General features: G+C 38.5%; 1 pseudogene; it reads right to left on the bottom strand.

Annotated features, from left to right (window-relative positions):
• Positions 1 to 8,253: 8,253 nt before the first annotated feature.
• On the bottom strand, positions 8,254 to 8,372 carry LOC118606275 (annotated as a pseudogene).
• Positions 8,373 to 12,124: the final 3,752 nt, after the last annotated feature.

The raw sequence follows: 12,124 nt of genomic DNA, 5'->3' as shown, positions 1-12,124 counted from the left end.
TTCCCTCTTGTTAAGGCACAGTCATGAAAGCACAAACCTGGAGAACTTGAAATAGAATTCAGGTTTACAAGATGAAAATATGGCAATAAGTGTCAGATGGCTATGCCAGCATGTGTTTCTGTAAAGTAACGATCTCAAGAAGGGAAAACAACAATCCTGTGCTCTTTTCATCTTGTTTAGTGAAACAGCGACAGTTTAAAGTTGGCTAAAATAAAATGAATATTGTCACAAACCATGTTCATTTTTGAAGCGACGTAGATGCTGACTCCTAGTGATATCAATAATATATTCAAGATTGTTTTGATACCTGTTTTTACAATAAAGAAATGTCTGAGGAAGGGGTTAATAAATTTCTGTTATAAAGCTCTTCCTATGTGTTATGTGGAATGAACGTGGTAAATATTTGTTTACAGTCTTTGTTGAACACATCATGCATTGACATTTAAGCGAAATCAACAACAACAATAAAAAAAAGAAATAGATGTACGGGGATGTAATTTTGAGATTAAAATCAGTCTTAAAATGTAAGTAAAATTGGAACATGAAAAAAATGAGTTCTGAAGGGTCATGGAGGAGGGAGTTAACAGAGAGAAATTCTGTATTATCCCAGAGGACATAACTAGGGCTTCGGATTTATAGGGAGGTGAAACTTGGCGCTCAAGAAGGGCAGAACTTCCCAAGAACTTGAGATATCCAATATGGAAATGAGCTGCTTCAGGATAATGAACTCGCAATGACGGCAGCGTTCAAGCAGATATTGGATTACTGCCTGTCAAGGATATTGTAGAAAGAATTGATTTGTGTGCGAGACTAGGCTAGATCAGTGACTTACAATTTATTTTTAAGGAGTGGAACTCTCTTTCAAATCACCTCTTACATAAAAGCACAGCATGTGTAATGAAGGAGAGGAGGGATGCTGTGGAGAGCCCCCACCCTCTGGGTCTCCTCGACTCTCACGAGACTGCCCGTTGGAATCTCCTCAGAGTTCCAAGGGCTTGAACAATCTCCCTCTTCACTACATAATAGCTGACGATTTATGATTCCCTTTGTTTTCCAGTATTCCATGATTATTCTGTATAGCAATTGCTCTTGTTTAAAATGGCTCATCGGCTAGGTTTCATTTCTTTTTCTTTTAATTCCTAAAACATATGGAATTTCACAAATTAGGTTCAGCCCAGCATTCAGTTTAGATACCTAAACACACATTTTTGACCAGTCAGGCTATAGAAATGATGATTTCCTCCCCTCCCCTCCCCGCAAAGTTCTGAAAAGGACTTTTTGAGATCAAGTAATATATGTTTTAGATTCAAACTACTTGAAATCAGATTGTATGACAATGAGGAAGTACAGCATTAAGTAACCAGCTCCAATAACTTTGATCAGCTTGTATTTAGTGTGTTATGGAATTATGTGTTTCTTTCAACTCTGTCTGGCCGTAGAGGCTCTTTTGAAGCTCACGTGTAGGCAGTTAATCTTACTGGGTTCATTGATTTATAACAGGGAGAAAAATGCTCTTGTGAATCCAAATAACTTAAACTTGAAAAAGTTTCAGTCAAGTGATTTTGTCCATAAGCCACTAATAAAATTAAAGAGATGTCAAACAGAGAACAGATGTCTTGTAGGGGTCATTGCTGTGCAGGTGCAAAAATGAGTTAACCAGTTAATCAGCTCGGGAGACTCAATATGCTAAGTAAACTAAAAAAGGTGGGCTCGACGGCAGATAATGATTTATTAATCAGCTCAGAGGGAAAGATGGCCGTTCTGATTTGAAAAATGAGACTTTTCTTTCTTTTCTTTTTCTTTTTTTTTTTTATCAATCCCTTTGGTGTGTATGTACTCTGAGCAGACCACATCACAGTCAATCTACCAAAGAGAGAGACATCGACAAGCATGTTCACTGTCGCCTTAGTTATGGTAGTGAGGGGCTAAAGGCATCCTAGTTGCGCATCACTTGGAGAATATATGGACAAAATGTGGTGGGTGTGTTCGCCTTGAGATACAAGAAGTAATCTGTTAGAACTAAGATACTAGCTGCAACAAAGAAACGTGGAGCTATTGTAAAGAACTAGAGTTAATTTTAAAAAGAAACATTGAGGTACAGGACACAATGCCATTTGCACAAATTACAAAAACATCAATATAAAACAATGAGACTTACATTTGTCAGAGTGCATTCAAACACGCGGTTGCCTAAGAGGGGATGCAGGAAGAGTAAGAGCCGAGGAAGAGGAATGAAAATGAATAAAGAGAGTGAGCGAACCGTCCATTGTTGTATAGTGTAAATACTAGTGGCATGTAGGAGAAATGTCCAAAGCAAAATTTTGAAATGAAGAAATTGATCAAGTCCGTGAGAATTAGAGAAGACTCCTCAGAGGAGGAAATTCTTGAGCTGGCTTTTCAGGCATAGAACAATATGGGAGGTGTGGAGAACTTAAATAATTCAGTGTAACTGTAGCATACCGTGTGCACAGAGAGGTAAGCGGGAGATGAGGCGACAGATCTCAGGTGGTCTGCTATGCCATATGAGCAACTTGCGTTCTATCCCAGAGGCAATGGAACTAATGGAAGTTTTAAGCAGAGAACAAAATAAGAATAGATTGAGTAATATGTAGAGCATTGAAGAGGCAGGGTGGAGTCTGGATTTGAAGAGATAGAACTGAAAAAAAGAAATCAGTTAGAATATCAGAAACAATCTATATAAAGAATGTTAAGTGTCTAGATTAAAGAAGTAACAATGGGGATGGATGCTGGGAAAAGATATGCCAAGATAGTTAAGTGTAAAATTGATAGGTCGTTGTCACTGGTTAGATATTGGGGGCTGAGAAAAAAACATTTTTAGGATACCCCCTCATGGTGAGATGAGAAGTCATGCTACGCAAACAACAGGAGAAGGTTTAGGAGTAGACTTAGTTCAACATAGCACATTTTGATTCTGAGGCACTTGTGGGGCCATTCAAGAAGTGAAACCTGATAGGGAATTAAATCTGTTATCTGGAAAGTGGTCTGAGCTAGGGATACAAATTTGGGAATTGAAAAAACTCAGGGGAAGATGTTTGTAGAAGGAAGAGTAAAAACGATTAAGCGTGCTAAAAAATAAAAAAAGGAATGGATAGAAGAGAGGAGTAAAATATAGTATTTGGGATATTATAGAAGATGGAGAGAAAGAGAAGAAGAAATTTGAAATACAGAAGGAAAACTAGAAAAAAAATGGTGTATTGGAAGTCCAGGGCATTGAGCACTTGATGGCTGAGGAGAAGACACTTTCTTCCATTCCACGCATCTGTCCATGAGCAAGCCCTGCTGATGACATCTCTGAAGCCCAGGTCTCCACCGTTCTCTATGGCTGTCGCGGTCGCCAAGCCCACGCCCTTATCAGCTCTCTCCTGGGGCAGCCTCTTACCTGTTCTCTTGCCTCCACGCGAATCTGAAATTGTGGGCAGAGTACTTTATTTAAAACAAATTATATCACATCCCTTCTCTGCTTGTAAACCTTCAGTCATTTCCCTTGATAAATAGAAAAGATATTCACTCTATTATGGCTTTCGAGGACCTGCAAAATCTGCCCCCACACTGGTCACTCTGACCCATCTTAATGCTGCTTCCTGCTCGGCCTCCACTGGCTTCTGTTCTATTCCTACGATGCAACTAATTTTTCCCAGTCGTCTCCCACCCTTGGTCTTTTCTTTCTTTAAATGTTAGTGCTGCTTGTCCATTCTTATCCTTTGTGACCTGACTTGAATACTATGTGCTCAGAGGAATCTCCCTCACTCGCTCTATTCGTTACTCTGCCTTAAGTGTAAGAAGCGAAGGCTTCTTTGCGCGTAGTAAAGGAGTCACACAGGCAAGGGGCTCGTAAGAGGAGGAAAGAACTGGGTTTTTCTCTAGAAAGAGGAGAACCGTAGGTTTTACCTACACAGACACATCTGTGTGATCTCATATATAAAATATATTCCTCACCACAGACTTTCCCACAGGCCCGTTTCCAGCCACTCCCTCAATCCTTGTCAGCAGGGGCAACCTTTTATTTATTTATTTATTTATTTATTTATTTCTATTACCAGGCTTTGTGCTTCTCTGAACCTCGACAGAAGTCCCACTGGGAAAAATGGTGGTAGATTTGAGGCTTGACTAGATATCCATTCTTCAGCATAGTCTGTGCGACTATCAAAACTTCATTTGTTTGTCTTTCCATAGCAAATTACCACTGCCTCTTCTAGCACCATGATTGACAGATGCCACTAGTGTAGAAAGTAGACAGCATTTGTCAGCTAGTCCTAGAAAGGACATTTTCTTCTCTGGAAATTTAGATGATTTAGCCATTTTTGCTCCTGTAGTTATGTGATATCTTTAAAAATGTTATTTTAAAATGTTTTTGAACTCCCCCCCGCCAAAAGGCTCAACATTTTTGCTGCAGCCTAGTATATACTACTTGAAAGTCGAAGTCTACTTTCTTTTTAAAAACTATTTTAAAAAAGATTTGCTAACAAGTACGATTGGACATTTGTTTGATTCTTAACATTGTGCTGAAGGAGTTAGAAAAAGAATCTTAGCAATGATCCTTAACCAGGGTGGCTGGCATCCATTTGAGAAGAAGAAAAAAAATCTCCAAGTGAAGCAATTAGAGAGTGTGATAGCATTCCAAATATAATAGAAAAGACTATAACCTTGGTTAAATGATCTTGTCTTCTAGCTCTCAATTTCCTCAGTTGCAAATAAGAGGTTTGATTTCAATTAGTGGTTATCAAACATTTATACTAAATACACTGAGCCAAATAAAGGGCCCGGCCAGCTGAGTAGCTGCCTGAGATATCCATTTATATGAGGTGTTAAAACAGCAATGGAAACAAGATAAGATGGAGAAAATGGAATTTATCAGAACTCTTCGCAGGAAGAGTACCATATGTGATCTTAGAGTAAGCCATTTGGGGTATTGGGTGAAATTCCCAAGGAGCAAGCTTAAGAAACAACAGATGTAGAATAAACCCTTCTAAAGGGAGAGAATCTGGTTTACTACAGAGCCGTTGTTCTATTAAACTGCAAGCTTGGGCCTCATCCAAGATGCCTGAAATGGCAGAGGGAGGCTGAACCTCGCCACTAGCAGTCCTGTGTTTCTGCCCGCATCATTCAGCGTTGAGTATTTCTGCACAAATGAACAAATATTTTAAAGATATAGTCTCATTGGGATATGTAAGTATTAACACTGCATGTAAATAACTTCTTTACAAATGAAATTGTACATAGGACCCCAGGATAAAAAATAGATAAAAGAAAAACCATCTTGGTTAAGTTAGATGTAAGGACACGGGACTTTGGGTGCTCAGTTGCCCCTTAAACCTGCTGAGAAAATTTTGTCAAATCTTAGTCCTCAGTGGAATACTGCTTGGAAATTACTGGCCTAGGTGATTTCTACCTTTTATTTATTTATTTTATTTTTTTTAGCATTAACGTTTTTGATTCTTTAGTAAGATATAGACATCTGGAGAATTAGATTGTAATACTTTATTTCTTAAATTCTAATATGTCATTCATCAATATTAATATTATAAGCTATCTGATTTAATAATAGGTATTTTTATAAAAGTGAAACATTTACATGTTAAATGTATAATTTTCCCTTATATATCTTTGTCTTTTTTAAAAACTTATGTTCTGAAAGTTTTCTTGAACTCCTTCTTTTAACCCTTGTATTAAATAGTACGTTTTTACTTCCACAAACTCTTTCTTGTTCTTTGATTACACAGTAAAGAAAAAAAGTAACCTATTCTTGTTTTATGGATGCCCTCTCTTTTGAAACCTCTCCGAGGCCGTTAAAATTCTTTCGACATTTGTTTCTCTTTTCTAGATTACCTTCTGTTTGTTTCTCAGTTTTTGTCTCCATCCATTCCTTCTCTTTGGAACATCTGGTTCTCTGCACGTTTCCCAGAAGCCTTGACTGAAATTCATATTTAAAAAGGAAAGACTGTGTTGATTAATAAAGCCAGACCTGTGATTTCCTCTGTTGCTTCAGGTCCCCTTCCAGAGGGAGACGGCAATTCGAATTCTGGGGATGTTGATTGTCAGGTTTCCTACTTCTGCTGGGCTGAAATGAAGAGAGCCATCTTTGGGGTACCAACTCTCATGTGGGGACACAAACTCCTCCCAGGCAGATCGCGTAATCCCTTTAGGAGCATGTCTCGGCTCCTCATCCAGGGGGAAGGCGCTGCTGCCGCATGGGGCAGGGTGATCGGAGAAGGGGTTGTATCAGGCTGACCCAGCAGAATTCCACAGGTAGCTCTGTTCACCACCTCAACGTCTGCTTCTTCTCCCATTCTCTCCATACTCGTTCATTCTAAAATACTCTGCAATGAAAATTAGTCGTATGGCAGCCTTCCTCCCATACATACTCTGAGCTGTGGCCTCTTACGCTCAAGTTTATTGGGCGGTATGATCCTATTGTCCAGGATTGTTTTGAAAGATTCTTAGTGCTTTTTATGAATTTTTCCTATTTGTATTTTATCACAGCGGCACACTGAAGATGGAGCAGTTGGAAAACTCCAGGGTGTAAGCAATAGGGGGTACATTGCTAGTAGAGAATTTATAAACAATAATAAACCAACTGAAAGAAAGTCTGGTATTATCACCAAGGTCAGGGATAAAATGTTCTCCCTGTTCCCCCATCCCTCCCCCCAAAAAAACATCTTTTAAAAACTCTAAGTTCTGAACAATTGCTTTGATTTGCATAGAGTTTTAATCATAGATGTGTATGTTTTAAATAAGCACACTTTCACTGCTTATCCTCTAACAAACACTGGATTCTGTAGGGAATTTGAAAACCTCTCAATAGACTCAGCTACACATGTTCGTTTCAAGAATAAGTTTGTGAAGTTTTAAAATCGTCCAAACTTGCATTTGGCGCCCTTTGTGTCTATAACCCTCGTGGTCCCAATACTCTCGCGATTGGACGGTAGAGTTGAAATCAGCATGGGCAGTGCAGAATTGTAATGATCAAGAAACAGAACTTGAGTGACTTCGATGCTCTCATTCTGTGTGACCATTCTGCGTCTTATTTGTGTTTAAATGTAAAACAGTGATACACAGAGCAAACTATCTATGAGTTGTAGTATTTTTTCATGGTAAGTACAAATTGTAGTTCGTGCAGGAAATCTTTTTAAAAATTAGAATAATATCTTTAAGTGGAAATGTCTTGTCTATACATAAATTCTCTGTTTTAAACTATGAAACGAACCAAGGAAATAATGACTACTATCGAAAGTAATTTTGTCATTAAAGAGAAGGGAGTATTCAAAGGTGATCCATTATAGTTATCAAATATGTTCTGCTTTATGTCATATCAGTGGGTTTGGGAGGAGAAGGATGCCATTTTGAACCAGAACTAGCTACCACGAGGAAACAGAGAATTCAAGAGGTTAAACAATGTTTCAAAAGCAATGTTGAGTCAGTAGCGGAACTTGTGTCCTACCCTCATTCCTTTTAGCCAGACGGGTCTTTGCCCTTTGTGTGAACCCTCAGCCTGCGGAGGACGTGCACACACTTCCAGCAATATTGGTCCCTCTGGTCTGATCACAACTTCTCATATTGCTCCAGTCCAGACTCATCTCACCTCTCACATATCTTATTCTCTATCTGCACTTTTCATTATACCTATGTTTTGCTTCCACTTGGACTACTCTTTAAGAGTAAGGACCATATCTTACGGATCACTACAACCTGTGCGGCACAGTGCCTACTTGCTATAGGTTTCCAGAGGTGCTCGCTAATGGACATGGTTGTGGTAATACTGCTGCTAAGAAGGGCTAGCTCCTCAGCGGTGACCTTCTTTAAGGTAGATTTTTTAAATAGCCAATTTATTTGGAAACCAGACTGAAAAGTAAATCCAGAAATCTAACTGCTTTTTACTTCTTAGTCAAATGTGAAATACAAATATAAAGCAATGAGATTTCTTCGCTAGCTTAAGGTACACAATGGCTCTAAAGGAATTTCCAAAAGTCTGATTAGTGATGTGCTCTGTGCTATGGCAAGGTCATGGGCACCAGCATATAGCCTCCTTCAGAGGGACTATTCTGAAAGATAGTACTCTTTGGATCTGCTGACTTAGTTGCCTAAATATCTTGAGGTAATACCATTTTCTTTTTATTATTATTATATATTTTTTTAATTTTTACTTTTAATATTTTTTAGGCAAGGTAACCCTTTGTTGACCTCACAGATTGCAAGGACCTTGTCAGTTTACAATCCTTTATTTTTTATTTTTTATATCTACGGCATATGGTCTTCCTAGGTGGTCGCCCATCCAAATACTAACCAGGCCTGACACTGCTTAGCTTCCAAGATCAGATGGGATTGGGCTTGTTCAGGGTGGCATGGCTGTAGACAATACCATTTTCTTAAAGCACTAAATCACACTGAAGACATTGGTTCAATCTGAAACCAGAGTTTTAAACAAAATTTAACTTGACAAGAGAGTAACGGTTTTGGTCCCTTTCATTTTGGAGGGAGTCATCGTAATCAGATACCTTCTGTTTAAATGTTCTTCAACTTCAGTTCCAGAGAAAAATAGAAAAGGGTAGGGTAGCTGTGGCTAACAGGAGAATATTAGCTTATATCGTTAAGATATGCCTTAAAAAAAAAAAAAAACGGTTGAACAGAGTGAGGAAGTAGTTGGAGAAGAGATAGGGGTACGAATTCAGTCTCAAACAAAAAAATCTTTCTTTTGGAAAAATAAGGATGTATTTAGACAAAATCAGTTTGTCAAGTCCTGATTTGGGTGGAGAGGATAAGCTGAGGCTTGTTTGACAAACAAATTCTAGATATGCAAGAGTGGTAAGTTTAGAATAAATAAAAGGGAGATATACTTTCTACAGAAGGACATGAATACACTTCTGGAACCCATTAGCCTGAGAGCGGGTACTGGCTAAAATATAAGTAGACTGCAAAGCCATTCAATTCATTCATAGATGACAGGTATAGCATGGATTATTGAAAGAGGCCAGAGTGTTTGGGCACTTCTCTGACCTCTGAGGCTGATGTCGAATGTGACACTTTGGCCCTCTGAGATTCACTCTTGGAATCATCATCTGAGACAGTCTCCTGGACGGCAAGACCACGGGACTGCCCCGGCGGCACAAGTCTGATGTTCTCACGTTTCATCTTCCTGGGCTAAATATTAACTTTCAGCCCGAAGTGTCTGTCACCAAATCATCTGTCTTGGTAACGGCTGTTGGGGTCTCAGCATCGTGAAGAGGTCATGAATCTTTCTTGCTGACAGTGAGAACAGCCACGCCAAGCTGCCATGGACATTCCTGCTTCCCACAATGTTTATGACAGTAAATTTGGCCACGGGATGCACCAGAGATTGTTTACATAACCCCTGATGCCTGGTGTATTTGTCAGGCCCACTCCCTGGACGGCGACTTTTGTAGAAACAGAAAATATTTAAAATATAAGGCCACAGATAATCTATAAAATTATCAGAGCGCTTTTCAGGAACCTGTGCTGCTTTATTTGGACTTTCCCTCAGGCCTCATGTATTTTCTTTCCTCCTCTGTCTCTTTGGGACTCTTATGATCATTCCATTTCCACTGGCTTCTTGGATAGTTTCTATTCCATACTCAAACCGAGTAGGCGGGGCGTTTCCTTTAAACTTATCATTGGATCCTCTGCTCGTCTCCTTACATAGGCATTTTCTTAAGAAGCCTAGCTATGCAATTAACTGTGTGTGCGGTGATTTGCAAGTCTGTAGATGCTACTGTAACTCTTATCCAAACTCTTTACCTTGTTTCCAGTTGCTTCTCATAGCTTTATGGTTATACCTCCTTTGCAAGTTTAGTTTTTAGTAGAGAATTCTGTTTTCTAAGTAAGACCTTGTCGCAGAATAAAGAGACAGTTTATTTCATAAAACAATCTCTGTAGACTATTATTCCAATGAAAATAGAAATTTAGGGGAAATATTTACTTATTGCATGTATTTCCTAAAACCATCTTGGAACTTGTGTGTGTAGCCCTCGTTGGTGGTAAATCTGTCCTTTGACATTGGATTCTGGGTTTTTTTAAAGAGCCAAAGTTATCTGGTTTATAATAAATAAATCTGGTGATAAATTAGCCCTTACAGATTCAGGTAGTTCTAACCTTTATACAATTTTTACTTTTTTTGAAGCCCAATTGGTTTTCTCATGCATTTTATTCCTTCGATAAAATCGAACGACCACTTTGTTCGCAGAACTGCAGAAGAGCTGCTGATACCGAGGTGCACGATATGCAGCTAACATTCCTGAGATAAAAGCTTGGTCTGGAGGAGAATTTTGTTTCCTTGATTCTAACCATCCAAGTAATAAGCGCTTGCTGTCTTCTGCTGGAGTCATCTGAGAGCACGGAGACAGGCCCTCTGCACCACACAGTTGTGGGGACTGCTGAGACTAAGAGAGGGCAGGAAGCGCCTCAGCACTCCATGCTTCACACTAAGCACAAGGCGGCAGCAGCCCACTGCTGGAGGAACTTGAGTCTATGGGGCATCAAAAGTAGCTACAGCAATAAGAAAATGGAAACCCAAATCAATTAGAGTGAATCAACTCCCCATACTAAAGACCTGACAGACTAGGCATGCCTATTTCTTCATGTGAGGATTTTTTAACTCTATCTATATTGATCTTCTAGACTAAAAATTATGGAACCCACTCCCCCGCCCCAAAGCAGGAAAAAAAAGCCAAGCCATTGTGCACAGACAAAACAATCGATAGAGATGATTTCGATGTTGGAACCATCAAACTCGTGTTTTAAAACAACTATGATTAATATTGATTAATTCTATTAGCCAGTGGAGAATGGAGACAACATGTAAGAATAGATTGATACCGAGTACAGTGCTGAAAACTGTGTATTAAAAAAGTTTATAAGTAGATTGGATACAGCTGAGGAAAGAAATGAGTGAACTTGAAATTAGGGGAATAGAAATCATCCAAACAGAAACACAAAGAGGAAAATCGAGCAGGGCAAGAATTGGGAGCAGAACAGAGTGTCCAATAATCGTGGGATAGTGTCAAAAGTCAGATAGATGTGTAATTAGAGTCCCTGATGGAGAAAAAATGAACAAAGCAGACAAAATATTTGAAAAGATCGAGGCTTGGATTTTTCCAAAAATTAATGAAATGCAATAAATCAAAGATCCAAAAAGCTCAGCGAACCTCTCAGCAAGATTAATTACCCCCAACTCATATTCGAATTGCTGTAAAATAGGATGAAGATAATATCTTGAAGACAGCTAGAAAAAGAATATACGTTTATAAGTTAAAGATGCCATAAACCGTAGAATAATCACTAAAGAGTAAAATTATAATAGAGGTATAACTAACGAGTCAAGTGGAGATGAAATGAGAACTAATTAATCAAAAAGAAGGCAAGAAAAGAGGGGAAAAGCTATTAAGAACAGATGAAACAGATAGCAAATGACTAGTCAGATGGTAGATTTATGCTCCACCATATCAATAATCAGGTCAAATGTGAATGGTCTACACACTCCAATAGAAAAATAGTGGAGATGATGTATATTTACCAGTCATCATGTTGCACACCTTAAACCTTCACAGTGTTATATGTCAATTATATCTCAGTAAATGCGAGGGGAAAAAAGAGAAAAGCAGTGATTTCCAGATTGGATAGAAAGCAAGATAAATCTATATGCTGTTCATAAGAAACTTACTTTAAATAGAGATGTAGCTAAGTTAAGAGTATAAGGGTGAGAAAAGATACATAGACCTTACTGACTCTAACCAAAAGAAAGCTGGAGTAGCTCTATCAGTATCAGACAATATAGGCTTCAAAGGGATAGTATGTTATTATAAAGTAGTAAATTTATTAAAAGATGCATTAGTTTATAATGCATATGCACTTAGAATTTTGAAGTACATAAAGCAAAAACTTATGGAATTGAATGGAGAAATAAGCCAGTTCACAATTTAGGTGGATAACTTTATACTCTTACTTCGTAACTGATAGAAGATGTTGACAAAAATTAGTGAGGATACGGAATACCTGAACTACATCATCAACCGACTTCAGCAAATGAATATTCATAGAACACTTTACCCACCAGTAACAGAATACACATTATTTTCGAGCATGCATAGAATAT

This window comes from Rousettus aegyptiacus, unplaced genomic scaffold (assembly GCF_014176215.1).
Source record: "Rousettus aegyptiacus isolate mRouAeg1 unplaced genomic scaffold, mRouAeg1.p scaffold_m13_p_7, whole genome shotgun sequence".
NCBI classification, from domain to species: domain Eukaryota; kingdom Metazoa; phylum Chordata; class Mammalia; order Chiroptera; family Pteropodidae; genus Rousettus; species Rousettus aegyptiacus.
Note: the sequence above shows the minus strand (reverse complement) of the source record. Positions and strands in the feature narration are given on the sequence as shown.